This window comes from Diadema antillarum, unplaced genomic scaffold (assembly GCF_040938485.1).
Source record: "Diadema antillarum isolate AM-2024a unplaced genomic scaffold, OU_Dant_1.0 scf00000053, whole genome shotgun sequence".
Taxonomy (NCBI): Eukaryota; Metazoa; Echinodermata; class Echinoidea; order Diadematoida; family Diadematidae; genus Diadema; species Diadema antillarum.
Window position 1 is genome coordinate 1377003 of NW_027270942.1, and position 27643 is coordinate 1404645.

General features: G+C 37.2%; 1 long non-coding RNA gene, 2 other non-coding genes and 1 pseudogene across 3 annotated transcripts; 2 read left to right on the plus strand and 2 right to left on the minus strand.

Annotated features, from left to right (window-relative positions):
• Positions 1–1899: 1899 nt before the first annotated feature.
• LOC139715677 (sepiapterin reductase pseudogene) lies at positions 1900–4331 on the minus strand (annotated as a pseudogene).
• A 959-nt stretch (positions 4332–5290) lies between these two features.
• Trnag-ucc (transfer RNA glycine (anticodon UCC)) lies at positions 5291–5362 on the plus strand. The gene has a single exon. It is a non-coding gene; the product is annotated as a tRNA-Gly (tRNA).
• Positions 5363–5689: 327 nt separating this feature from the next.
• Positions 5690–5761, plus strand: Trnag-ucc (transfer RNA glycine (anticodon UCC)). The gene has a single exon. It is a non-coding gene; the product is annotated as a tRNA-Gly (tRNA).
• A 15377-nt stretch (positions 5762–21138) lies between these two features.
• On the minus strand, positions 21139–27552 carry LOC139715707 (uncharacterized). The gene is made up of 3 exons (XR_011709856.1): positions 27277–27552; positions 24250–24329; positions 21139–23224 (listed from the first exon to the last, which is right to left on the minus strand). It is a non-coding gene; the product is annotated as an uncharacterized lncRNA (long non-coding RNA).
• Positions 27553–27643: the final 91 nt, after the last annotated feature.

Below are 27643 nucleotides of genomic sequence, written 5' to 3' on the forward strand. Positions count from 1 at the left end.
CAACTATAATGAAAAGAATTCGCCAAGGTTTATTGTTGCTGACCAACCCCCTTCGAGTGCTAGTATATACAATTATACTATAACAACAAATTTTTAATGTCTATAGTAAAACATGAGCAAAAAAGTATATTTAGGAAGACATGACTTTTGTCTGTAAACAACTCCAGCTTCTTCTTTTTTTTATTCGAGTTTATAAACAAAATATGGACGAGGGTTCGAATTCAGATTTTAGTCTACATTCAGACAAAAAACAAAAAACAAAAAACATATTGATCTGATACGACTTATATCAAGAATCCAGTATTGTGTCACCAGGAATTACAGATTCTCAGTTGCGTTGCTTCATAATGTGTAATTCATCTTTTTTTTTTCATCGTTTTGATATTTTTTTTTCTAAAAGACGCAGGGGTCATCCCTTAAAGAAGACCTCCCGATGATTTTCAGACTTTTACATCTGAACAACTATAGATTAGCAATACTGGGTACAGAGTTTCGGAATTTATTGTGGTTGAGATGAGGAATAAGAATGTTTTCAAAATTTATAACAAACTGCAATGAACAAGGATGATCACATGGCAGCCTCACCATAAGAATGCATGAGTGGGACCTCAAGGAAGCAGAACAAAAGAAGAAGGCATGCATATAGATTCTACACATGTGAACTTGTTAAGCGAGTGGTATTGTAATGGAACTATACGCTGCTACATTTCTGAAATATGTGAGGCTTTTATGTCATCAATATCGTTCAGTGTAATTTGTTTAAGATTTTAAGTATTGCCGGGTTTCTCTGCTCAAGGAACACAATAAATTCCACAAATCTATACATGGAGCTGTTGATTTATGTATTATGTAATGATGTGAAATTATGAAAATCGTCTGGAACGCCCCTTTTAAAAGGACGAATTGCAAAGCTTAAAGGACAAGTTCACCTTCATAGACATGTGGGCTGGGTGAATCCAATATTAGTACAACACATCAGTGAGAGTTTGAGCAAAATCGGACAATCCGTTAAAAAGTTATGAATTTTTGAAGTTTCTGCTCAGTCACGGCTGGATGGAAAGACTACTATAGCTTGTGATGTCACATGAGTACAATGATATAAAGAAAGAATAAAGAAAATTCAACATATTTCCATTTTTCTCGCGTAACAAAAGAACACTCGACTTCTCTCTTTCAGAAGGCAGGGGGAATGATATTACCCTTAACATACGTCAGTAGCAAGTCGAAGAAATGTGCACTTTATTCGAAAAGTAAAGTTTTGTGAAATTCTCTTCTTATTTTCCTTATATAGTTGTACGCATGTGACATCATACACTGTAGTAGTCTTCTCTTCCAGCAGTGACTTCGCAGATACTTAAAATATTCGTAACTTTTGAACGGATTGTCCAATTTTCCTCAAACTTTCACTGATGTGTTCTCTAATATTGCTGCATTCTCTCAATCCTTATGTATATGAAGGTGGACTTGTCCTTTAAGATAAAATATGTGATGTCACAGATATAAGAGAGAAATATGAGTCCACCCACAAGCAGAGCCCTGTGATAATCCTCATTGAATGATTAAGTACAGCCTTCATTGAACACGGTGAGGTTCTCCACTTCATAGTTTATATAGTCTGTGACATTACCTTACATATACCACCTTACATGATGTACACACAATTTTGAGACCATTTGGCAAAGTTACATTTATTTTCGAGGTTACCTTGTAAGTATTAAGGACCAAATGCTTTTACCTTTCCATCATAATGTTCCACACATGACCAGGGAACGAATAAACAAATCTGGAATATGTTTTAGGCATTGTCAGGAATGAGAAGGAATACATTGCCAGTGATTTGTGTTGGATATTGGAAATAGAAGCATCAAGATTAGAACAGCGCTGTGACGATCGCGTGGATCACCCAAAAGTTTCAGCGTGGTGCTTTTGACCCAAAGAGTGGACGTGCTCGCCAGACTCGAACGCGTCCTCTTCAAGAATCTTCACCAGCTTGGCGGCCGAATCGTCGGGCTTCAGCAGTTGCTGGCTGGTCAACATGCCGGCCATTGCATTCAGCACTCCGTCGTCCACACACTGCGTGGTGAATTGGCGAAACAAGGCCGTGTCGCAGAGCCCAGGGGCGTAGTTGAGGACGCGAACGTCCGGCTCTTCAGCTGCGAGAATCTTGAACCACATGCTGCGTGCAGACTTGCCCATACAGTACAGGCCGCTGGACAAAAGAGGTAGAGATTGAAGTACTCATACGGGGTACAGCAACAATGCGTTGACAATGTTCAATTCGATTCAATTCAATCAAAACTTTATTTTCACTTTATCAACAGAACGTACAAAGAAAACTGTGAAATTTAGTATGTTTGTCGTTGAAAATATGCACATAGGCCTACAAGTCATGTTCTGTAAGAATAAAAGTCGTATCAAGGCTTTATTTATTCCCTCCATAGTGGGAGAATTTTAAGGAGAGTCCCATCCTTTGGCTTCGCTTCGGGTTAAATGCGTTTTCGAATGATTTCAAGAATATCCCAACCCATAAACAGGGCCAATCACAATCTTTTGGAAAACTACGTTTGACGGGAATCACAACTTTTAAGCAGCTAGTCCCAAACTCTCGTAGAAAGACTACAGTTATAATATATCAAGTCAGAATAGGATTCGTTACCTTCACTTGCTTTATTATGACTCGGCTGAGTTAGGAAAAAAAAAACAAAGGAGCGAACAAACAAACCCCACTATTCTAGACCACCTATTCCGATAACAAACGCTTATTTCAAGCTACCATATGCGTCTTTGGGTGATCTCGAAAGTCATAACATTCGACAGACTGGATTATGCCTTTTTTCTGCTTGAAAATGAAAGCTCACAACTTCTACTTGGTCAAGGGAGGATCCGAAGAAAGCTCTACTGACTTATTTGTATTAACTTTAAAAAACAATGATTGTATAACTGCACGCATATCCGAAAAGGCTCCGATTGCACTCGCTCGATCACTATGGCAACCCCCGTCTCCCTTCGTCCAGTTTCACCCTGCACTCGCTTCGCACTTTGTGCGCATTTGAAGATAACAAATATGTCAAAAAAGGTGATTGTTACTATGGTATTTTCTACAAAGAATAAAAGATAGGTATTTCAGTGCAAGAATGTAGATGCGAGGAGTGTAACGCAGGAGGAAGATGGCATTAAGATGTACATGTGTGTGCCAGAGGATCAAATTGCAAAAGATGGTGCGCTGATCAAACCCGTCCTCCTTCCGAAAACATCTCGTTATCCCAATCTCCCCCAGCAATATAATAGCCATGTATGCAGGAGGAAGGTGTGCATAATAGGGGTGTGTGGATGCACACCTCTCTTAAACTCATCCATCTGGAACATATACGCCTTTCATCGTATAATTGGAGAGGCGTTTTGCATCATGAGGAGGATGGGAAGGCACAGATGCCAAGATTAGACACTAGTTGCGGGAAGACGGATGCTGGCAGCCTTACAAACTCACGTAAAGAAAATTATCTAATGCATAAAGACTGATGCAACATGCATTTAAAGCATTCGAGTTCGCTGATGCATCGAAACTACTGAAAAAAGTCTGGTGTAACAGTAAAGTGAGACGTATTGTAGGCTCCATTCTAGAGCACGTTGTGTGTGTGTGTGTGTGTGTGTGTGTTTTTTAATTCATGTCTATTTTCATTTATTCTTATTAATTTTCCTTTTTTTCCGTAGGAAAAGGTGTTGAGGTATTTGTCACACGACAACAGACTCGTACATGGAGATGAAGGACGAAATGCTACATCCATTTAATCAAGACATGTATCGTTTATTTACCATGCTCTTGCGGGCCTGATGGCGGCAAACGACGTGAGGTTGATCACGGTCCTTCGGAGTCCCTCTCTCGCGGGAAACTTGGAGAGAAAGTGAGAAGTGAGCAGGAAAGCCGACGTCAAGTTAAGCATGCAGTAGTCTTGCACGTACTCCACATCGGACGCGGACAAGTCTCGCATGAAGCGGGAAGTATCGCCGAGAGATCCAGCGTTATTGATGAGGAGGCAGTGTTGGAAATCTTTTGCGACGATGTCCTTCGTCAATTCAGCCAGAAAGTTGGGGAATGCAGCCTGGTCCGTCAAGTCGGCTGCTATTGACCTAACTTGCACGCCAGGAGCAGCTTCTCGTAGTAGGCGTTGTGTCTCGTCAAGATCAGCAGCATCTAAGCCCGTAATGACCATTACCGAATTTTCTCCAACTTCCTTCGCTATGGCTATGGCCATAGCACGTCCGATTCCACTGCTACTTCCCGTAATGATACAGAATGTCCTGGCGCTTAAGATCCTTCCCGAAGGAGCCATGTTGCCGATAAGTTGGACCTATTGTGACAGACGCGACAAACCAAATGATACAACTTATATACTCCTACTATACGAATTGTACTTTGTACTGTGTATACTCAGTGAACCTTGAGTTGAACCATTTCTGAGATATGGAGAAAAAAAGTGAAATTCCGCCTTTTCACTCGACCTTTGACCTTAGACCCCGTGGCCCAAAATTATCCCGAGAGAATCTTTATCTGGTAATACCATGTATAAACAAAGTATCAAGATAGTACTTTCAGGCATTGCAGGGCTAGGCCTAAAGGGGAAATGGTGAAATTTTAAGAATTAATTTTGACCTTGACCATGGGCACCCACCCAAGAATCGATAGGCACAACTTCGTCCATTCATATATACATACATACATATACATACATACATACATACATACATACATACATACATAAATATGCCAAGTTTCGTCAGCATACCTCAAACTGTTTTTTTAAGTTATGAAGCTGTCCACATCATTATTGATTACGGCCGGATAACCCAAAATGCCTCCGGCAACACTTCGTGGCGGAGGCATAATGAGTTGCCGGAGACATAATGATTTATATTGTTCTTTATTGAAAGATATCTTTCCTCCCACAATCTAACCCTTTGCTTTGTACATAGTCATGATTATGTTTAACTTCAACATACATTCACCGTTGCGTATATATATATATATATATGCGTATATATCTATCTTTATATATATATATATATATATATATATATATACAATGTAGATATAATTGTGTATATGTATATATATCTCTTTCGCAAAACCATTATCCCAATTCACCGCTGCGTGAATCTCATTGCAGATCCAGCTGAGGCACGCGGCTGGTCGTTATTTATAACTCTCTGCCCCAAAAAGGAACGTATGCTAAAGAGTTGAAGGGTTGGTCCGTCGGATATTCGAGCTTGGGTCGGCCTGAATCGCTATGACGTCTCCGTGGCCGAGCGGTTAAGGCGTTGGCGTTCCATGCCAAAGACCCGGGTTCGATTCCCGGCGGAGACCAATTTTTCAACTCTTGCGCTTTTCCAAAAAGGAGGAACAGTAAGAGGAATAACGGTGTCAAAGCTACGCACCGATTTCTCCTCCCTTTCTCATATCTCACATATGCAAAATTATTCAGGAGAAGCCAAAAAAAGCTGTTGTAGCGGTGATATCTTTCGCAAAACCATTATCCCAATTCACCGTTGCGTGAATCTCATTGCAGATCCAGCTGAGGCACGCGGCTGGTCGTTATTCATAACTCTCTGCCCCAAAAAGGAACGTATGCTAAAGAGTTGAAGGGTTGGTCCGTCGGATATTCGAGCTTGGGTCGGCCTGAATCGCTATGACGTCTCCGTGGCCGAGCGGTTAAGGCGTTGGCGTTCCATGCCAAAGACCCGGGTTCGATTCCCGGCGGAGACCAATTTTTCAACTCTTGCGCTTTTCCAAAAAGGAGGAACAGTAAGAGGAATAACGGTGTCAAAGCTACGCACCGATTTCTCCTCCCTTTCTCATATCTCACATATATATATTATATATATATATATATATATATATATATATATGTATGTACTAGGTGTTTCAAAAAACATTTCCCACTTTTGATTCTTGATCATTCAGAAACTATATGTCAGATAACACTGTTATTGATATGAATGATAGCTGAATAGTGTACAATTTGGTTGAAGGTGGTTTAAATATGAAAGCATAAATAAGTTTCATGAAATCCATGATTAATTTCACAGTTAGGTTCCAGACTTTGCTCTATTTTCAACCCTCTGTTCAAAATTTCACTTTGCACAGGGGTCAATGGGTGTGTATGGGAGTGTGTGGTTAACACCCTGACAATGGTCCTGAACAATGGCCAGGGTTTGAATGCTTCATTATTCATTCATGAGAAATTCCACTATCACAGCTAGTCTTTATTCAGCCTCTGGCAGTATCTGTGTAAAGTCAAACGCCTGTCGATACTGTCGTTGAGTCGCATCAGTGCTCTCTCTACTTCTGAAAAACAAAATTACAATGAATACCTTCTGTTCTATCGTAAACGTGGTGACAGGAAGTAAAGAAAATCAATTAGAGTATAATACACTTGTGTATATGGAGCCTTAAATAAATCTACTCTGAAACAAATCGCCCCAATGATAAATGCTGCTGAACTCTTTACCAGAAATGATCTCTTTTTATCGAAAAAGCGAAAAAAAATTCCGACTAATTAGTAGACAGTTGTATTAAAACGAGGAACTTTAGATTATCTATGCTTATTTATATCCCAAATTTAGTGATATGTGAAGCAAAATTTGAAAATGATTGCCAGCTGGAATGAAATGTGGTGTTTGCAAGCACTTTACCGTGCATGAATTCAGACTAGCAGTGCCCATGGCAATCCACATGAATTATTGATTAAGCATTCATGTGACAGGGAGCGCCAGACTGACGCCTAGTCCACAGGTGGTTCAGGCATGTCCATTGTTCAGGGCCATTGTCAGCACACACTCACATACACATTATTGGTTCCTGTGCGAAGTTCAATTTTTGTACAGAGGGTTAAAATTTGACCAAAATCTGAAACCTTACTTCAAAATCAATCTTAGATTTAATGAAACTGATTTATGCTTTCACGCGCAAATTACCTCCAACCAAATTGTACACTATCCAGCTATTACTCATATTAATGACAATTTTATCGAATGAATAGTTTTTGAAATATTTATGATCAAAAGTGGGAAATGCTTTTTGAAACACCTAGTAATATATCATGTATTACATAATCATATAAATATATTTAGTATTATATTTATATCTATATATTCATGTATATATTTTTTTCTCTCTCTCTTCTTTCTTTAAAACACAACAACATATGGTCTATTCAACTAAACAAAGAGACATACAATATACCATCTTATGCAATATAGTTAATATCTTTTGTGAATGTATTTGTAAAGAGCAGTTTGTAAATACTATATTCTATCATTGTTTTGTTTTTACTGTAAGAGTATATAGAGCTTATGTACACTGTATGCAGTTCTTAAAAAAAAGCAGGTCTGCTGTGATCACAAGAACTGAACGGCATTTAAAAGATGAGAACAAATAAATGAATAGATAAATAAGTATATGTAAATGGAGCATCAGCTTCACAAGATGTGCAACAGGAACACCTTAAGGTTAGCTACAGCTGCATGGACAACATGGATACCATAACAAAGGCGCACAACATCAAAATAATCAACAGTTCGTGGGCCAAAACTGAACAGCATTTAAAAGATGACAAGCCAAGGACTCCTGCAACTACTGATGAAAGGACGATTGCCCGATCCAACAAATGCACGGCTAAGAACCTCAGTAAGGTAGCGACCTCTACCGACGAGAAAATCTACATCGGCCTCGAGCCGTTGCCCAGGACGAGTTCCGAGCACAGAACTCTTATGTGTAAGAGTTCTGTGGTTCCGAGTATACTCGGGCAGGTGTCTATGGGAATTGCGTGTTGTAGCAAAATCAAACCGACCTCAACGGGTTAAAGAAGACGCGCAACACACGAAGCAAGCTTCATAAACAGGGAAAACGGCACTAGACAGAGCTGAGCAAAGTGAAGGATGAATGCACTATGGAACGCCATTAGGGAAACAATACAAAATTCATTTCACTCCAGCCAATATTCATTTCACTTTTAACAAATACATTTCACTCACCAATATTTATTTCACTTTTTACAAAAATACATTTCACTTTTAGATAGAAATTCATTTCACTTTTCACAAAAATACATTTCACTTTTAAATAAAAATACATTTCACTTATAAATTAAAATTCATTTCACTTTTCACAAAAATGCATTTCACTTTTAAATAAAAATACATTTCACTTTTCACAAAAATACATTTCACTTTAAAATAAAAATTCATTTCACTCTTCACAAAATGTATTTCACTTTTAACCAAAAACATTTGACTTTTCACAAAAATTCATTTCACTTTTCAAGAAAAAAAATAAATCATTTCTTCTTTCCGTAAAAAGAATCATTTCACTTTGGCGTACCATATCACTCTGACGAAACCATTTCACTGCACTAAAACCATTTCACTCTGATAAAAGCATTTCACTCTGATAAAACCATTTCACTTCGATCAAAAAAATACGTTCCTCTCTTTTCCCGGCCAAAAGGTGGCGCCAGTCTGAGAGGAGTCACAGTGCTATGGCACTTAGCATCAAAGAGCGTACAATGGCGGCTTTGCATAGTGTCCTGTTCGCTCTTTCTACCCCGACAAATTGCTGAATTTCTCCTGTTGATGACATCCGTGCGATCTTGGGAGTGTTCACATATCGGTAAAAAAAGGTGTCATTTTTCGTTTGTTCAGTCTGTAACTTTTATGAATCCCTATTAACTGACGAATTCACTAGAGTTGTTGTTGCGCCACAAACGTGTCTTCGGTGAAAACAGCTCGCCCAGTCCGACGTATTGCGTCTTGTGTTACTGTGGGAGCCAGTATTCGGGTCCAGTGTGGAGCTGCGTGATCGCTCCGCCCGCGGCGCTGGCGGCAGTAGGGATAAAGCAAAGCCACGACATATGAGCGCGGGCAATGTAGCGGACGATTCTGACTTCAAATCATATGTCAGACAGGCACTTAGATCCAATTTAGATGGCCAGGAATCAATGAAGCAGTGTATCCAGGAACTTAAAACTACACAAGCTGAGCTGAAAGACTCGATTGACTTCGAAGCAGCAAGAAGCGATGAAGTTGAGAAAAATTAGTAAAGGCTCTCACAAAGAACATGTCTGCATGCATGAAAAAAAATTGACAATCTGCAGGTCGTCAATAACAACCTAGAGCGTCACTCTCGCAGATGTAACCTGCTTCTCTGCAACCATGGTCCAGAGAAAAAGGATGCGATCCCTGCCGCAATAGTCAACAGTGTCTTGAAAGGCGAGCTAGGCATTGATGCAAAGGTGGAAGTAGCCCACAGAGTTGGAAAAAGAAGGAGTGATGGGGCTGCCAGACCTATCATCTTCAAAGTCAGCTCAATCGAGGTGAGAGATAGGATCCTACGGGCCAAAGGCAAACTTTGTGAGGCAAAGTCACAGTTGTACATCAAGCAGGATGAGACCTTGTCTGATCGTAAAGCGAAGCAGCAACTGAAATTTGTAGCTTCTGAGGCCTTCAAAGCAGGAAAGAAAATGTTCTTCCGGCACGACAAACTTTTCATTGACGGAGTAGAATACAAGAAGCCAAACGCTGGCCCCCAAGCGGAAGTGGAAGGAGCCACCAAGGAGATAGCGTAGGATAGCGACGGCTCTTGTCAGTTAAACATCGGCTGCTGGAATGTTGGTGGTTGGTCTGATTCATGTTCATTGAGGAAAACCATTTTAGCGAAGTGTGATTTTGATATTATTTGTTTGGTGGAAACTCATCTTCTTGAAAGTCAATCAATTCAAGTTAGCAACTACATTTGGTTTGGGCATAAACCGGTTACAATTGCACAAAAATGCAAGGAAAGGATCTGGAGGAGTCGGCTGCTTGATACATCGTCGCATGCTTCAGTATTGCTCGGTTAAATGTTTGGAGAAATCATATGAGGGGATATTATGGCTGCAGTTGAAAGACAAGCAAGGAAAGGATATGTTGCGTCTGTTACTTACCCCCAGAAAACTCAAGCAGAGGGGGACATGGTGAAGAATTTTTTGATAAGCTACTTTCCGGAGTATACAAATACAAAGATTGTGGTAAAATTCAAATCTGTGGAGATTTTAATGCGAGAAATGGAGATTTATCAGATATTATCGAAGGCATAGATTGCATTAGACAAAGAAAGACTATTGACTTTGAAACAAACTCTCAAGGAAGAAATGGATTTTTGTGTTTCGTCAAATTTGTGCTGCCTAAATGGTAGATATACAAATGATAATTTTACTTGTGTGTCTTATAAAGGAAGTTCAGTTGTGGATTACTGTATAGTACCCTACCATGATTTAAACCTATACTCCAATTTTTATGTTCTGCTCATTGCAGAGTTAATTGACAAGCATTCTATTCCAGTGTTAGGTTCAATTCCTGACCATTCTATTCTATGCTGGTCACTTGACAGAAATCCTTCAGGTGATAGAGCCAAATGCACAGAGCCTGTTAATTCTAGTCCTCAAAATCTGTCTAAACTGTATCATTTAAATGATATAAATGATAGATTTATGTGTGATGAGGAAAGTAACAATGCAGTAGATTCTCTTTTGAGAAGATTAGCAGATGGTGTACCATCACAAGAGCAATTTGGATGAAGTATATGGTGAATTTGAAAAAGTTCTGCAAAATGCAGTACACAGGCATTGTAGGAAAAAGAAAACCAATAGACCCGTAAAAGGTCTCCCTCACACTCCTAAAGCATGGTGGGATGAAAATCTCCAATCCTTGTGGAATAGAGTGAAATGTAAACAAAAAGAATGGTTGAAATGTAAAAATGCTTATGGTAGAAAGATGAAGTTTGATGATTATAAAGCTGTACATAGAAATTTTGATAAAGCTGTACGTCAAGCAAAAAGAGCATATCAGCATAGAAAAATTAATGCATTGGATGCAATGGTTAATAAAGACTCTAGTAGTTTTTGGAAGGAGATAGGGAAGATTGGCTCAGATGAAAGTAACAGGTGTTATAAAATTCCTGTGGAGGTAGTCAATAGTGATGGAGAAATAACGGAGAATTTTGATATTGTATTGAGTACAATGGCAAAATGATTTCTCCTCTCTTTTTACTGATAATGATGCTGGTTTTGACAATGATTTTTTGTTTGGTATAAAAAAGAAATTATTGGAGTTGGAATTAAATGTTCAGGAAATTGATTCACGGGGAGATGATCTGAATCATCCTATTGGATTATCAGAGGTAACTTCAGCAGTAAACAGAGCAAAATTAGATAAAGCATCAGGAATAGATGGTTTTATTGCTGAGGTAGTAAAAAATAAAGTTTCTATTCAGTTCCTGCATGCTTTATACTCTTTTTGTTTTGAACATGGTATTTCCCCACAGATATGGCAAAAAGGTATTATTCATCCAATTCTTAAACCTGGTATGGATGAATGTGAACCTTTAAGTTACAGAGGTATTACATTGATATCTGTGATTTGTAAGATTTGTTGTGATATCATAAAAGAAAGATTGATTAATTTCCTTGAAAAAGAAGGTGTTATTAATGAGGAACAGTACGGGTTTCGAAAGAAAAGGAGTTGTCTTGAGCACTTATATAGCCTCTATTCTATAATTGAAAACAGAAAGCTGTGTAAAAAAGATACTTTTGTTTGCTTTATTGATGCAAAAAAAGCATTTGATCATGTTATTGTTAATAGGATTTTGTTATGGTACAAGCTGAGGTCTATTGGTGTTCATGGCAAGTTGTATAACTCCATAAAGGCTCTTTATCAAGATACCAAATGTACTGTAAATGTGAATGGTAACCTTACTGATTTTTTTAATGTGGATCTAGGGGTAAAACAAGGTTGTCTTTTGTCCCCAGTCCTGTTAAATATTTTCATTAATGATATAGTTGATAGTGTGAGGCTGTGTAACAGAGGTATCCAGGTGTTAGATACAAACATTGATATGCTTATGTATGCAGATGACATTGTGGTAATTGCTGACAATAAAAATGACCTTCAGTTGAAGCTTGATAGTACAACTGTATATGTTTGTGGGCTCAGAAGTGGAGGATCGAATTTAATACTTTAAAAACTCAAATTGTACATTTCAGGAGAAAAGCCCAAGCAAAAACCACATCTTTATTTTATTGTAATGGTCAAAAGCTTGATATTGTTGACTCCTATAAATATCTTGGATTGTGGTTTGATGAATTTTTAAGTTTACAAAAAGGAACCAAGATATTGGCTCAATCTGCAACTAGAGCCCTCGGAGTGGTTATTAGTAAATTTAAATTGATCGGTGGTTCTCTGTTTATGACCTATAAAAAGTTGTATGATGCTATGATTTTGCCCAATATGCAAGCGGTATTTGGGGCTTAGAAGAATATTCAGCCATTAATAGTGTTTTTTATAGAACATGTCGTTTCTACCTTGGAGTGGGGAAATATACCCCTAATGATGCAGTTATGGGTGATATGGGTTGGGATCCCCCTTTTTTTTATCAGTGTCAATCAATTGCTAGGCTTTGGTGTAACCTGAGTAAGTATACTAGTGACCATTACCCTGGAAAAATTTTCTTGTGGTCAAAGTCCCTGGCAAATCATGGTATTAAGAATTGGTGTTATAAGGTTAAACAATTATTTGCAAAACTGCAGTGTATGCATGTTGAACCATTGGCTGAGATTGTTAGTACACATACAGGTGAGCACCGTATCCAAAGCATGTAAATTATTTGTTGAAAATAAGTGGAAATGTTCACGGTTTGATGATAAAAGGAGAGTTCCCCAATCCAGAAACAAACTCAGAACATATCGTAATTTTAAACATTCTATGAATACTTCTAATTATGTTATGCAGTGTCAGAATAGATCTAACAGGCGAGCATTAGCTCTGTTTAGAAGTGGTTGTGCCCCTATTGCCCTTAAAACCGGACGTTATAAAAATGTCCCACACAATGAAAGATTTTGTATAATCTGTAATTCTGGTGATGTAGAAGATGAGTTTCATTGTTTTATGATTTGTTCGGCATACGATGATTTCAGATCACAATTATTCAGTATTATATCAGAAAGAGATCCCACCTTCCCTCAGTTACCTATTTACCAACAATTCCTTTTTTTAATGTCATCAAAGTCACTGTGCTGTCAAGTAGCCAGTTTTGCCAACCTTATTTTAACGTGCCGTAACAATTTATTATATTCCCACAGCTGAATATCTCTTTTATGTATTATTTAGCCCACCATATTCTCTCTTTTGTTATGTTAAATTATTTTTTATTGTCTGTATGTCTTACATGATTCATTTATATATTTTGTATTACTTATAATGTTTGATGTATACATGTATCACTCATACATGTAGGCCTTTTTAGGCCGGCCGTCCGTGTGACGGGTGTGATTTTTAAAGAATAAACTACTACTACTACTACTACTACTACAACCCTACATTGGAGCGGTTTTGCGGCAGCGGCAGCGGCGGTGGTTTGCCGCTAAACTCTGCCGCAGCGGCACGCTGTGCACACTGGAGCGGTTTGCCGCGCGTAATATGCAAATTAGATTGTTGCCCTTGGGCACCTGCAGTTTACTAGTAATCACTTACATAATTATCATGCACATGTATACTGTGAATACATTCCCCATGGATCTGAGAATTTACAAAATCACTTTTCCAAAACGAAACCAACAATAAAGGAAATCAAGGATGCGTAACATGCAAGAAGACTATTGGACAATCAGTACTGGAATCTCAACTTTTCAACTTTTTGCTTAAAAAAAAAGAATACTTTCAACACAGACTGTTCAATGAAACTGCAAAATATTCCTTGTGTTACTGATATTGGTATGCACGCAGAAATTATTGCATCGGACCACTGCCATATATACTGAGAAGGTGGTACATAAAATGTGTACATCCAACACCTCAATATCTCAAATTATGATCTGCGAATGTCACATTATCCTTGTTCTTGTTTTATTTTATTTTTTTTTTTTTTACAAAATTAGTCAGCATCCAAAGCAATGATATCTTATCTTGTTTCATGTTAATGAGAAAATGACTAGTATTTTTTTTTTTCTGGTGTCGGTAAAGTCGTCAACTGTATGAAAGATGAGCTCTTTAAAAAAAAAAGAAAAGAAAAACCAGCAAAATACTTCTTTACTTGTTATTCCAATCTTTTACCATAGAATAGTATACCGGTATTATGATATATATATATATATATATATATATATATATATATATATATATATATATATATATTTTAGATCATCATGATTGTGTCATTTTCATGCGCATGTTTGTGTAATGATTTTTGTACTTCATAACTCACTTTTCCTACTGCGCCTTGAGCACGTTAGTCATGTGAAATTGGCACATTAAACGTATACTGTATTATTATTATCATTATTACCTATTAACTCTATATGAATGAAATGTTAATGTTTGATTTGACTTCTGTCACAGTTCATGCTCTTTTTGGAAGTGTAGTTACAAAGGTGAGGGGATGTTTTAGAGAATATGCCTACCATTCACTCTCCTACTCAAACCTACTAGATCTACTGTATGTATGTAGAGTATAATGTAATCCACAAACGGCCCATAATAAACTCACCCACATACTGTACTCCCAGCTATGGAAAAACAAGAGTAGCATTTTCACTCTCCACAACATGTGTTTTATATTATGCATGGGGGAGAAATTAATGGCAATTTTGCATCCTCTTAGAAAAAACAAACAAACAAACAAAAACAAAAACTACACACACGCACACACACACACACACACCCACACACACACACACACACACACACACACACAATGTCAGTTTGGATTTCAAATTCACACATCTGCATTACACCATCAAATCTATGCTTTCAGAAATCTGGATAGCATTTTAACAGACAGTCGATTTCCAAGTGAACCACATAACTGTTGGGTAAAGTGATTACCAAAAGCCAACTGAGGTCGGTTTTATCTTAAGCAAGTTTTGTGGAATTGCACTAAATCTTTTCTTCAAAATTTAACCCCCGAATGAAAACATTAGTTAACAGGAATTTTAACCAACTTATGTCGGTAAATGACAAACATCACTCGAAATACACATCAAACAATGTACATACACTATACAAACCACATATGTCAAATTTAGCACTTGAGACACCAATTCAGGACAATTGTTCCAACATACAATCTCATTTGATGTGATCTAATATGGTCAGTTTTACAGTAAAGGGTGTAACTTTGATGTGGCAAGGGTCAAAAATTAAAGTTGTGTTTCCATTTTTATCTTTGCCTTTATTTTATATAGGAATGTCTATATTTTCAATATTTTGTCATTCCAGAGCTTAATTCTTAGGCTAAATATGAAAAATGAAGTGACTATTATGGAATTTTAGATAAATTTAGGTAAAAACAACAAGAATGTTTTGGTCACCCACAGCAACCAAATGAAGATAAATGGTGGAGATAATGCAACTTTTCATTTGCTGTGAACATATATTTGAAATATCAAAACACTTTTCCCCCAACAGATATTCGCTCTTGCAATTATTTGGATGTGAACTTCAAATTCCAAGGTAAAAATGGTACCTGACAAACTATTTTTAAGTTAAAAGAATGTTCTAGAAGCAAGAGCCACTCTAAACATAGCCCTAAATTATCTCTTGGTAACAAACATTTATCAACCCAAATCCCAAAGAAATTTGATTATTTTTGACAAAGTTGAAATTTTCAGACTTGTGAGTTTCGGAGGCTTCAGTTAACAAACTAGTGTGTTTCGGAGGCTTCAAAACTGGTAACACAAAGTTCTAGTCCTGTATTCACTTAAAATAATAAAACTACAGTAAGCAACTATCACTATATGCTAGAATAAGAACAAGGCATCAATAAAATGTGAATAACAGTATACAGATGTACATTTTATGGCAGTGCATAATGTTTACCCTTCATACAAATTGTACTCATTATTATAAGGAAATTGGCTTCCACAAAAGTGAATAACAAACTGTGTACACTTTGAGCAATGCACAGTTCGAATTTATGACATTACATGAGGCAATATGATTCTAAAGGAAACTGCAACAGTAGCAATAAAAGTACACTGATTAGGAACATCTCTTTTTTTTTTTGCGGCTTAAAGTTAGCAGCAACGCATGTTTTGGAGGCTTCATCATGACTGTTAACATGCAAAAATGGTCCATTTTAAGGTGATATGAAGTACTTTAATGCAGCTGATTGTTTCCAAATAACTAACAATGTTGTAACATGTAAAATAGTATTTATTTGTATGCAGAAAAAAGACTTTCCAACATATATGTTAAGAGACAAAGAAAAATATTTTAAATCTTTATGCTCAGTTGTATACATACACTGTATTTGCATATCCATGACTTTGGCAATGCAGAACATGATTAGGCTACACACATGTACAGCTGTATGCATTTGTCAAACTTTTCATCATAATGCAGTAAGAATTACTTTCAATGAGTTAGAACTGTAGCTATAGACTTAATGCAAAGATTATGTTTGCTTGCTTTATAAGTGCAGTTTGTGGGATGTATATTGACATAAACCATCCATCATAATTGTTTTATATACATGTGAAATCAATTTCAACTGTTGATGAAAAAGGGATAGAAAATAGACTATGTGATGGCATGACGGTTAGATTACAACATAGCATTGTAAAATATAGAAAGGGGAAAAAAGGCTTATAAACATTCTTTTGCATATGACCATGCCTGATACCCCCTACTATAGCTATCAAATGCAGTGATCATGGTCATAGAACAGCAATCTTAAACACCGATCAACCATTCCATGTAAGGGTCATCATCAAACTGTCATCATCAAAATGGAGTTGGAATAATCAATATATTGGTGATATTATCATGGAGCTCAATAGAAATTGAAATGGTCAAGATCCCATTCATCTTTTTGAATCGCCTGTTGAAAAGATAAATGTACATACCCTACCCATGACTGTGTACGAATTTGAATTAAAAAAAAAATGTTGACCAAATGTATAGTTCCCTATAATATATGTGACCCTGCACCTCAAAACAAACAAAAAGTCGCCAAACATGAATTTGTAGTTAAGACCATATTCTGAAAGAGCAGACTTTAAGCTTTAAAATGATGTATAACCCATATCAAATGGACTCTCCTAACCTATCTAAATATTGGAAAGAAAGCACAAACTCAGGAAAAGTGTGAACTGAGAAAAGAGGCTCTGAAGTACAGTGTCTATTCAAGCGCTTAATCTTTACCAAACCGTGCTGGCTGTGCGATGAATGGGACAAAAAAAACAGGAAGTAAACCACCAGAGTAACAACAATGGAGGGATTATCAGATTAAACTGAAATTAGGCGTGCCTCATTAACACATTTTGTCCATAATTAATGCCAACTTTCAAAGCAGTAGCATTATCCTGTCAAAAGTTATTAGAGTTAAAAGTGAAGAGTGTGGACAAGGTTTTTCAAAAATGAAAAAAAGGATTCTAAAGACACACTTAATCACACTATTCTACCAAAAATGTTCGAGATAAACTGCTAAAAAAACACACTTTCCTGCCCGTTTTATGATACCAAATTTTAGCATAAGATAAAAGAAGACCCGCGCTTTCAGAAAATATGAAAAAGTCAAGTTCGGCTAGGTTGACCCATTTCACTTATTTTCAGTCCTCACGCAAAATCAGTGTGTGCGACTTTATGTTCGTTTTGAGGTGCACGGTCACATATAATAGTTAGAACTTTACTTTCTTTTTCTGTGGTATACAAGTCACCCCTGTTTCATATCATTTTATTTTTCTTCTTTTTTTGAATTCTTCAAAGGCTTCTTTTTTTATAGTTATTTTATAAAATTCCAGTTAGTGTGACTCCTGTGACAGCTAGGAGGCCTGTTTTTGAAGGTACGCATTGAGAAATTGCTAACAGAACTTTTACTGTTTCTAAAAATGACAACCTTTTTAGCAAAAAATTAAAAAGCAGCAAATGTGTTAAAAAATATCTAAGTTTTTTAGAAACCCACAAGTTTGTTTTAAATAGTATATAAACCCACAGACTACAGTTTTAACCCTTTGAATTTCAAAATAGTTAGGGGCTTGTAACTTTTTCCAGAAAAGCCAGGACTAAACAGATTATACAGATTTCAATCATGTCAGTATTGTTCTTCATGAACATAACTTCTCCAGTCACCCACCCATGTAAACTACATGTATCCCATGGCAACAGGCTATTTATAAGTAGAGGTCTATATGTCATTTATAAACAATCCTATCCCAACCATTACTGTCCATTTACTGCACTGAGAACTACATCCGCAAACATGTCATAGAGTCTCACACATGTATGCGAAGAGATGTTTCGTAACACAAGTTACATTTTGTTTAATCAAAAATAATCAAGTGGTCACTGCTAGCATGATAAAGTATGGAAAATCAATCAGGGTATAGTATCAAGATTGTGTTGCACCTTACATGCATCAGATCTGACATACAGATTGATATGAAAACCTGTCTGAATGAAGTAATCAAATGTCAAAATTCCAAAACAGTACCCTGTGATCCAAGTCACACCACAGAAATGATAATCTGCAAGATGTTAGCTATTTTCAAATCCAATCACAAATTTATTGATTAATTATTTTCCTCCAAATAAGTATTGGAAATGAAAGCCAAAGAACTTGTTAAGATATGGAAAGCTGAAAAAGTCAAGATTTTAGTATGGCAAAAACAAATGCCATGTGAGTAACAATGGAATGGATTTGTCAATGGGTTATAAATGGACATGTAAAAGATTGTGTTTCGAAACTATACACTCAGATGATAGTGAGTCGAAAGTGTAAAAATCCAAAAAGCATTTTCCACCATTTGCTCTGGATCATGAATAAAAGATACAACCTTAAATTCAAAAGTAATATATATTTCTTAGTTAAGTGTATGCTTCCCTCTTGAATAACCATCTATTAAAGTCCTTGAATCTTCAGGAATAGTGTTCAGTTCTTTAAAAAAAAAAAGTGTATTTAACACTAAATAATCAAGTAATTGTTTGGTCTTCATTATCAAAGTCTAACCAGTCAAAAGAGTGATACAAATATGGTCACAACACTTCAACTTCTCTCAAGAGTAAAAATGAGTTATCCAACTTAAGAACATTGATGTATCCACAACTACTTGCTTTGTTGCACTACTGTTGCATGATGTGGGCATGCACGCAAGCTGGAAGTCACTTTCATTACTCACAATATCTAGCCTGTTTCATTGTTTCAAAAGGAAACCTACAAAATAAATGCTTTTCATACATTTAAACAACTATCTACACCTTGCTTGAGGAATCATTAAGTCTCATTCAGTCCAAACAGTTATTTGATAGACTTAGAATTACAAAATTGTAATCAGAACATTCCATTTACATGCTGTTAACATAAAATGAAGCCTCCGAAACATCTGGAAAATTAATTTGGTATACCTTATGTTTTTATGAAAATCATGTATGTTATGTAGAAAGTGATGGGTAAATTGTGTCTTTTTTGGTTGATATACACTGTTTAAACATATTTGTGGGGCAACATCCTCATCTGCTAATATTTTATTGCTGAATGAAAAGGTGAGTTATGTGGGACACGTCTGCACTGTTTAAGAAAAATAGGTAAATCATATAGTAAATCTATATTGGTGAGTAAACAAAGCAGCCAGAAAACTGAATGTGATTAAATATCTTTAGATATGTCACAAGCGATCATTGGGTGGGTGAACAATAAATCTAATTTGATTTTGTCCAGAGAAAATCACAAAAATGCAGTGTTAACATCCTTTTGAAGCCTCCGAAACCACTTTTTCTCTATAAAGTGTATTAGCTCAAAAAATTATTGCAGTATCATAATGTTTTTATTATTTTTGTTGTCTGTCTATGTCTGTTGATGATTTCATGGCATAATTTGGGGCAGACACTCAAAGAATTTATCAGAAATGTCAAATTAGATGTTTTTGCTGTTTCGGAGGCTTCAATGCGTCTCGGAGGCTTCACGTGTTAACGGAAAATTTGTATTGTCTCCTATTTTCAGAGAGTTTGGCGGATCTTAACTATTTTTGGTCTATTAGGTTAGGGCCCCATATCCTACATTTTGACATATAGATTAGGTCGCTTCTCTTATCTATATTCATATTATTTGACTAAACACTTTGTTTCGGAGGCTTCAAAACTGCTAACGGAAATTTCACTTGATGGAATAAAATTATCACAAAATTTCAAATAGCCCTAGAATCAAGTAAACTTTGATGTAACTCGAAAGTTTAGCTGTACCTTACTATTTTCAGCATAAAAGAAAGTAACCAAAACACATCCACTGATCATTACTGTCCATCAAAGTTTGTAAACAATTGTTAACGGAAAATGAAGCCTCCGAAACCTCAAATTTGAAGTCATAGTATTCTAAAATAAAGGGCCAGATACAAACCAAACTAATTTGGTCATTTCAATTGACCATACAACTATGCTTTTAACATAAAAAATTAGATCTCTGCAGTTGCTGTAGAAAATTATTAACATTTCAAAAATGTTATATGAATTTCAATGCAACAAAATAGTCATTTTTAGGGTACATATGTGACTGTCAAAACAAAACGCATCAATACCTGGACCTGATTATGCTACCCAAGGTGGCTACTCATAAGGTGACTCACATGGGAAAAAATCTTTGGGATCTGTAAATCTATGTGTTCAGGGTGGGCCAAAAGGCTAAAAATTGAAAGTTACACCCTTTACCGTAAAACTGACCATATGGCAGTCTGTTGCAGAAATAAAGTACAGTGGTATACTGTTAACATTTGCGAAGGGAAGTAATATAGCACATTCACATGTAAAATGAAAATTCACAAGATCTGACACTGTATGAGCAACTTTGTAAATCTGAATGGATACACATGAGTTGTCAAAACAATACAGTAATGGTAGTATGGTACTGGATTTTATGAATGATTGAAGTACATGTATGATAATTAACACCAATGTAATTTGTATCTTGGACCAATTTTCTATAAAATAAGCATATTATTCTCATCTCCTACATCTGAAAAAAAGAAGAATTAATTCAGTGCAAATTCCTAGCAGAAATGCATACTTTACAACATAAAACAAATCAGTTGTTTACATTTCACTTTCAAACCTCATAAGGACCAATCTTTCTAAGTAATAAGAAACAAAAAGTACTTGTATTACATGTACATGGGTCTAGGGCAATTACCCCCTGGGCAATTACCCCGGACCCTTCCCCTGGTTCTAATCCTAATCCTAACCCTAATCTTTACTCTTACCTTACCACTACGCAGTATTTAGCCAGGGGGTAATTGCCCTCTGGGGCAATTGCTCGGATACGCATGTACATACATGTAGGACAGGAAAAATATAGGAGAGAATAGGATTGAGAGAAAAGAGCAGTACAGAGTTCATCAAATGAAGTGAGCAAGAAAGAGCAGATACATAGGGGTGGATGAGGCTTGAGATTTACAATGATATGGACATGTATTGAAGTTACAAACACAAACACAAGAAAATCAGGATAAGCAAAGGAATACAACAAAAATGGGCACCTAGGTGCTTACATGGTTCAATTTAGCTAGTCAGATAACAAAATCAAGTAGCAAACAGAATAGCAACATATTCCGCATATAATGCAATGACCCGTTGTGAGTTATCTGACATCAAATACTAATTTAATGCAAGGAAAGTACAAACTGAGTGTTCAAAATTATACATGTAATGAAAATAATATTCGATGCCATGTCAACTTTATAGATTTGGGTTTCCAAGATAAATTTGAAGCTTTCAAAAATCTGTAGTAACATGCTTCAGGTACACTATAAAGTGCTTGTTCTACTGCTAATTATTTTACTCATTGCAATGCAGCATAATACAATATTGCATCCATACTCCAAAGTCAAATACACACATGTGACAGGTACTATGTAGGTGCATAATGAAAAGGTGGAATTTCATCACATTTTTGAATATGTAGTATGTTGGCTACTGGCCTACCTGGGAGCAATGCACAGAATTCTTGTGTTGTGGGCCTGTACATGTATATGCTATCACATTTCTCCTGAGTCGAGTTCTAACTGCGAAGTGATACACAATAGCCTGCCTTGTATGATAATCATGAAGAACTTGATTACTTCTTACGAGCATAGATGAAATTGCTTGGGGTACACTACTCAAGTGATACATGAAGGATGCCAGTTGAAGACAATTATATCTTGTGTTTTCAAATTACCATTCACATTATAAAGATTGAAAGTAGTTTGATCCGCAATATTTTGGTTAAATTTTCTATAGATTTTTTTTTTTCATTACCATGGAAACACATTAATTACATACCACATTTACCTGTAATAGTGGCCACATATGCCAAGTTCTAGGTCAACTCCTAAAAAAGCAAGAGAGTTGTTGTAACTTGGGTTGGAACCAGGTGCAAGCAACAATAGTGTTGACAGATATTTGGGCCATGTGAGGTCATTTAGAACTAGTTTCCATGGCGATGTCACAGTTTGGTGCTCTATACATCCCTTGTCAACTTGTACACACTATATGTGGGTGTGGTGTGTAATAATGGTATTAGCAGCTTTTCACATATTCGATACTTGTCTACATTATCATAAGTAAAACTAACTCCTTGAAAAGTGAATACATGTTTCAAAGAAGCATTGACCACTAATAGTATCAATATAAATGTACCTTATCATTCATACATGGTACAGGTGTATAGTCAAAATACAACAATATCCATCATATGGCAAATGGCTTGTAAAATAACATGGCCACTGTTATGAGGAGACCACAATTAAAGGTCAGTGCCTATTTCCCTATAACATTGTAAGTACTTCTCAAGCAAATGCTGTTTTATTATGCAGACTTGATACAGGAAGGGTGGAGATGACAAATAAATGGTTGCATTATGGTTGACTCAGCAAATTTAGAAAATAAGGGATGGATGCCAAAGTTTCAAATCCTCCTTGTTTGTACAGGAGTCCCTTTTAAAATGGTCTCACTGCCATACAATGTGGCCAGCAGTCGCGATTTAGAACGAAGATCAACTTGAAGACAAGATCAGCTGCACCCACAACGCCTTGAGGACTGTGCCCTGTGCTCTACAACTGCAGATACATGTACCTGAAGAGGGTATAATTTGCTTTCTCCAATAAGGAGGATGAAGGGCTGTGAATGCGGATGTTCTGTGTCGACCACGTATGAGCAGTTAAAACAGTCCTTCCTGGAAGAATGAAAAAGGCAAGCATATATGGAAACAGCGTGTAAACATTTTGAAGACATATTGATGTGCACTATTTTCTTATGCCTTCATACACATGATATTTCCAGTAATTTTGTATCATATATTTACTAGCAACTCCAGCAAACTAGAAGCAAGAATGACCAAGATCAGAAGGTCATTCTTCAAAGCTGAAGATCTACTATGCACATACAGGAGTGAGTCAAACATGATATCTGGAAACAGAGGGAAAACGTTTCAGAAGGGAATGGGGAGGTAGTACAGGCCTGTAAGAAAGCTATAGATCACAACAGAACAATTCACACAATTCTGGCCTTCATGGTGCTATCTGTTTGTTTGTTTGTTTGTTTTTTCCCATGTCTAGCTTAATTAAAAACCAGAACTATCTTTGCAAAGAAGTGTAACTTTGTCTAAAGTCAATTTTTTTGACCAACCCCCCCCCCCCCAAAAAAAAAGAAAAATATATATCAGTGACAGACAATTCTTCATTCAAAGTTACATTTGACTTGCATTTTCATGTCCTCCGAAACTGATTAAATTGGTATCAGTACGGGCCAATTACTAGACCTAGGCACCTATGGTACACTATAATACACACTATTAAAATGATTGATTGGTCCACGCTGCATATTGTGATACCTGTCAAATGTATGGGCTGTTGCCATAGTCACTATACATTATAAAGAAAGAGAAGAATCTACATACATGTACATTTCCTTGGAATGAAAGGGCAGGGTAAAGATTATAAGATGTGCCTTCACAGAAATTTCACTCTTAAGTTCACTCTTTAGTTCTAGGTGACATACAAAATATGTACATGTGTTGTCATTAGAATTATCTGGTACGGTACAATACATGTACCATCACTTCCAAAAAAAAAAATTGTTTTTTTTTTCCTCCCACAGGAGTAAGGTCAAGTTGTGAACAATGGTTATGGTATAAATGTACCTAGAATGTCAATCTTTTGAATAATGCACTTTCAGTAAATCCTGAAAGCTGAAACTCACAGCTTTCCAGTCAATGAGTGAGCTTGAATCAAAGCGTGGTCAGGGATGCAGCCTCCTTATGCATGGTCTTTCCGCATTCGCTGAATAGGAGGGAAGCAGATTCAATAACTGTTTACCTGAGGGTAAATAATATTCATACAAGTGAGGTGTTATACAAATGATGTGTTATACAATGCATTATTACATTATTTCCTTATATGAATAGGGGGAACTTTTTACTCAGCACAAAGAAAATGTAATACAAACGAGTCTCTTTTAAAAAGCACCTTAGCCCTTCACTCCAATAACCAACACCACATGCAGGAATTGATTGCCTGAACTTTTGGTATCTGATTTTTGCTCTTAAATTGCTCATTTTGCAGTACAGTGTAAGTGCTACTAAAATGCCAAGTGCTTATATCAACGAAACTATTCATGAAAATATACATTTGGTATTGCTACCAACATGAATTAACACACTGAATTACCTGCAGAACACAATACAGAGGTTCATCTTTCCTACCAAGGAACACAAAGGACTGGCACAGCCTCTTAGAAGAAGTAGTGGCTGCTTCAACCCTTGATACAATATGTCAAGGGTCAGCAATTAACCAACCACTGCATCACTGGGCATTTTTGTGATTGAGGGTACCACCTATCGGCACCCTATGAATTTGCAGCTCGTTTATTACAAAAGTATAAAACAAATTTGCCTAAGTTTTTCCTCAAATAAGCTGTAAATACTGCAGTTCAAATCTCGTGACTGTTCTGTTGATTCTGAATCTCCATTGTAAAATTATGCAATTTTTCTTCGCGTGGCTGAAAAAGGGTACCTCACGATCTGCACCCCTTCCCTCCATAGGTAATACAAGTGAATTTCATAGTCATGCGTTGTTACTGAGTGGATATGTAATTGAAACGTGTTTAGTTTGTTTTGTTGTCTTGATTTTCGTTTCTTTGTTACTGTTTTCATAGCTATAAAATGGCACTTAATCCCACGCGTACCTTTTTGTTCTATACGCACAAACAGCCATGATACGCAGGGTGTCGATGTACCCTGCCGATAGCTGGTACCCTTACCACACATTGAAGAAACCGTCCAAGTCTATTAATTGTGGGAAATGTGGGCATCTTTGGAAAGGCAAGACAAGATAATGCACATGCTTACCAGCTACAGTACAGTTACAGTTAAAGTGATTTTAAAACATTACCCTTAACTTGGTCAGACTCAGCCTGAGAGGATTTGATTCACTTTCTAACAAGACAAATCAGTCCCACTTCACTGCCTGTCTGATGATGCGAGACTGAACGCGAGTAAATTCAAGTAGATCGGCTTTGTCATGCCAATGTCAATGGACAAAGTTGTGGTTATGTGTATGCATTTATACCAGTGCAGTGACAGTATGGCAGTACAAAAAACAACAACTATGTAGTACGTGAACTAGATCTAGGCTGGGCCTGTATAGAGGCAGAGTCAATACCCAGAACATACCTTTTAGGGCCTAACGCGCGTTAGGTCTAGAAACTCTGTTAGACTAGAGTCTAGAATTATGTCTAAAGGCCGTGTCACACCAGCCTTGCGTGCGACTTGCAAAGAACAATTTTGACTACCTGGAGGTCCCTGTAGATATCCGCACATGACAGTACCTAGCATGTATCTCAAAAGTAGTCGCCCGGAGGTGCGCACGCATATTTTTTCACCCGCAACCGTGTTTAGGCCCTGTCACACCTTTCCGGGCAAGCTACTCGGGCTTGTTACGTGTAGGGATTTTCTAGCATACCGGACATTCCTGAGGGCGGAAAAGGATTTGTGCGAGTCAGCGCATGTGTCTTACTTGCTGGAAGCGAAGTACCTGCGTGGGAATTGCCTGGGAAGTACTGCCGCTAAGGGTCTCCTACTACTGGCGTTCTGCGTGGACCTCTACGGGCATTCCTGCGACTCACCCGGAAAAAGTTTTGGTCATGCTCAAAACTTGGCTGCGGTTAAATCGGACTTGCGTGAGCACCTCCGGGCAACTACGCGCTAGATACTGTCAGGTCCGGACCAACTGCGGAGAGCTCCTTGGAGTAAATTTGTTTCCCCGCAAGTCAAGCCGCAGAAGTTCCCCCGTACGGTATGACAAGGCATGAATGAAAATTGCAAACATTCTTGTTCGCCCGCTGAAAATCTTCTACGTGCTGGAAACTACCTCCTCGCCACAAGCCCGCGTTATGGTGTGACATGGCCTTAACGTTAACACTACAGTCAGAGTATCAGGCCTAGATAGAGGCTAGGTGTTTCTGTTGTTGTTTTTATTTGAATCTATTTGCCGTTTACCATTGATCATTTTTTCCCTGTATTAATTTACGCCAAAATGTTACTTGTGAATTACTTTAGAAACTTCAAATTCCAAAATTTTCCCTAGGCAGGGCCTGCATTATTTTAATTTTATTAGAAATAAATCAAAAATACCAGGTAGTACTCTATGATATCAAATATATCTAACGTTAGAGTGTCTAGTCTAGTCTACTAGACTATAAATATAAATAGGTTGCATACGTCTACGTAACCTTTTTTTTTTTTCTAATGAGGATGTTGCTACGAATGTTAGGCCCTAGCGTTACCGCCTGCCACCGCTATACAACATGATACAATCGACCATATTGTGGTCCATTTATCATATGAGAAGTCCTCCCCATTTATGGACCCATCTCATTACTGGTCATTATTACGTGTGGGACTATTTTTAGTCGGACAGTAGGAGTGCTCCTACTGGACCTAGTACTAGTTCTAGATCTAGCGGGTTACTCTGTTAGACTTCAAGGCTTCAGCACCACGTTGGCAGAATACTATATCAGAGTATTCAGACATAGACATGGGACTGTGATATTGATAGACTGCTTTCTTTCGCTGGCGAGTCTGCGTCTATGGCAAAATACGTGGAAAGTTACAATCTGCAATGTAGCCTCTGCAAGAGAGTGACCGCTGTGAAGGATCGAAACAAATGGCAAAACCTCGAGAAAACCAAACGAGCAACTGAACAAACGAAAAATGACACCTTTTTTTACCGGTATGTGAACACTCCCAAGATCGCACGGATGTCATCAAAGGAGAAATTCAGCAATTTGTCGGGGTAGAAAGAGCGAACAGGACACTATGCAAAGCCGCCATTGTACGCTCTTTGGTGCTAACAAAGTGCCATAGCGCATAGCACTGTGACTCCTCTCAGACTGGCGCCACCTTTTGGCCGGGAAAAGAGAGGAACGTATTTTTTTGATCAGAGTGAAATGTTTTTATCAGAGTGAAATGGTTTTAGTGCAGTGAAATGGTTTTAGTGCAGTGAAATGGTTTCGTCAGAGTGATACGGTACGCCAAAGTGAAATGATTTTTTTTTTTAACGGAAAAATGAAATGATCTATTTTTTTTCTTGAAAAG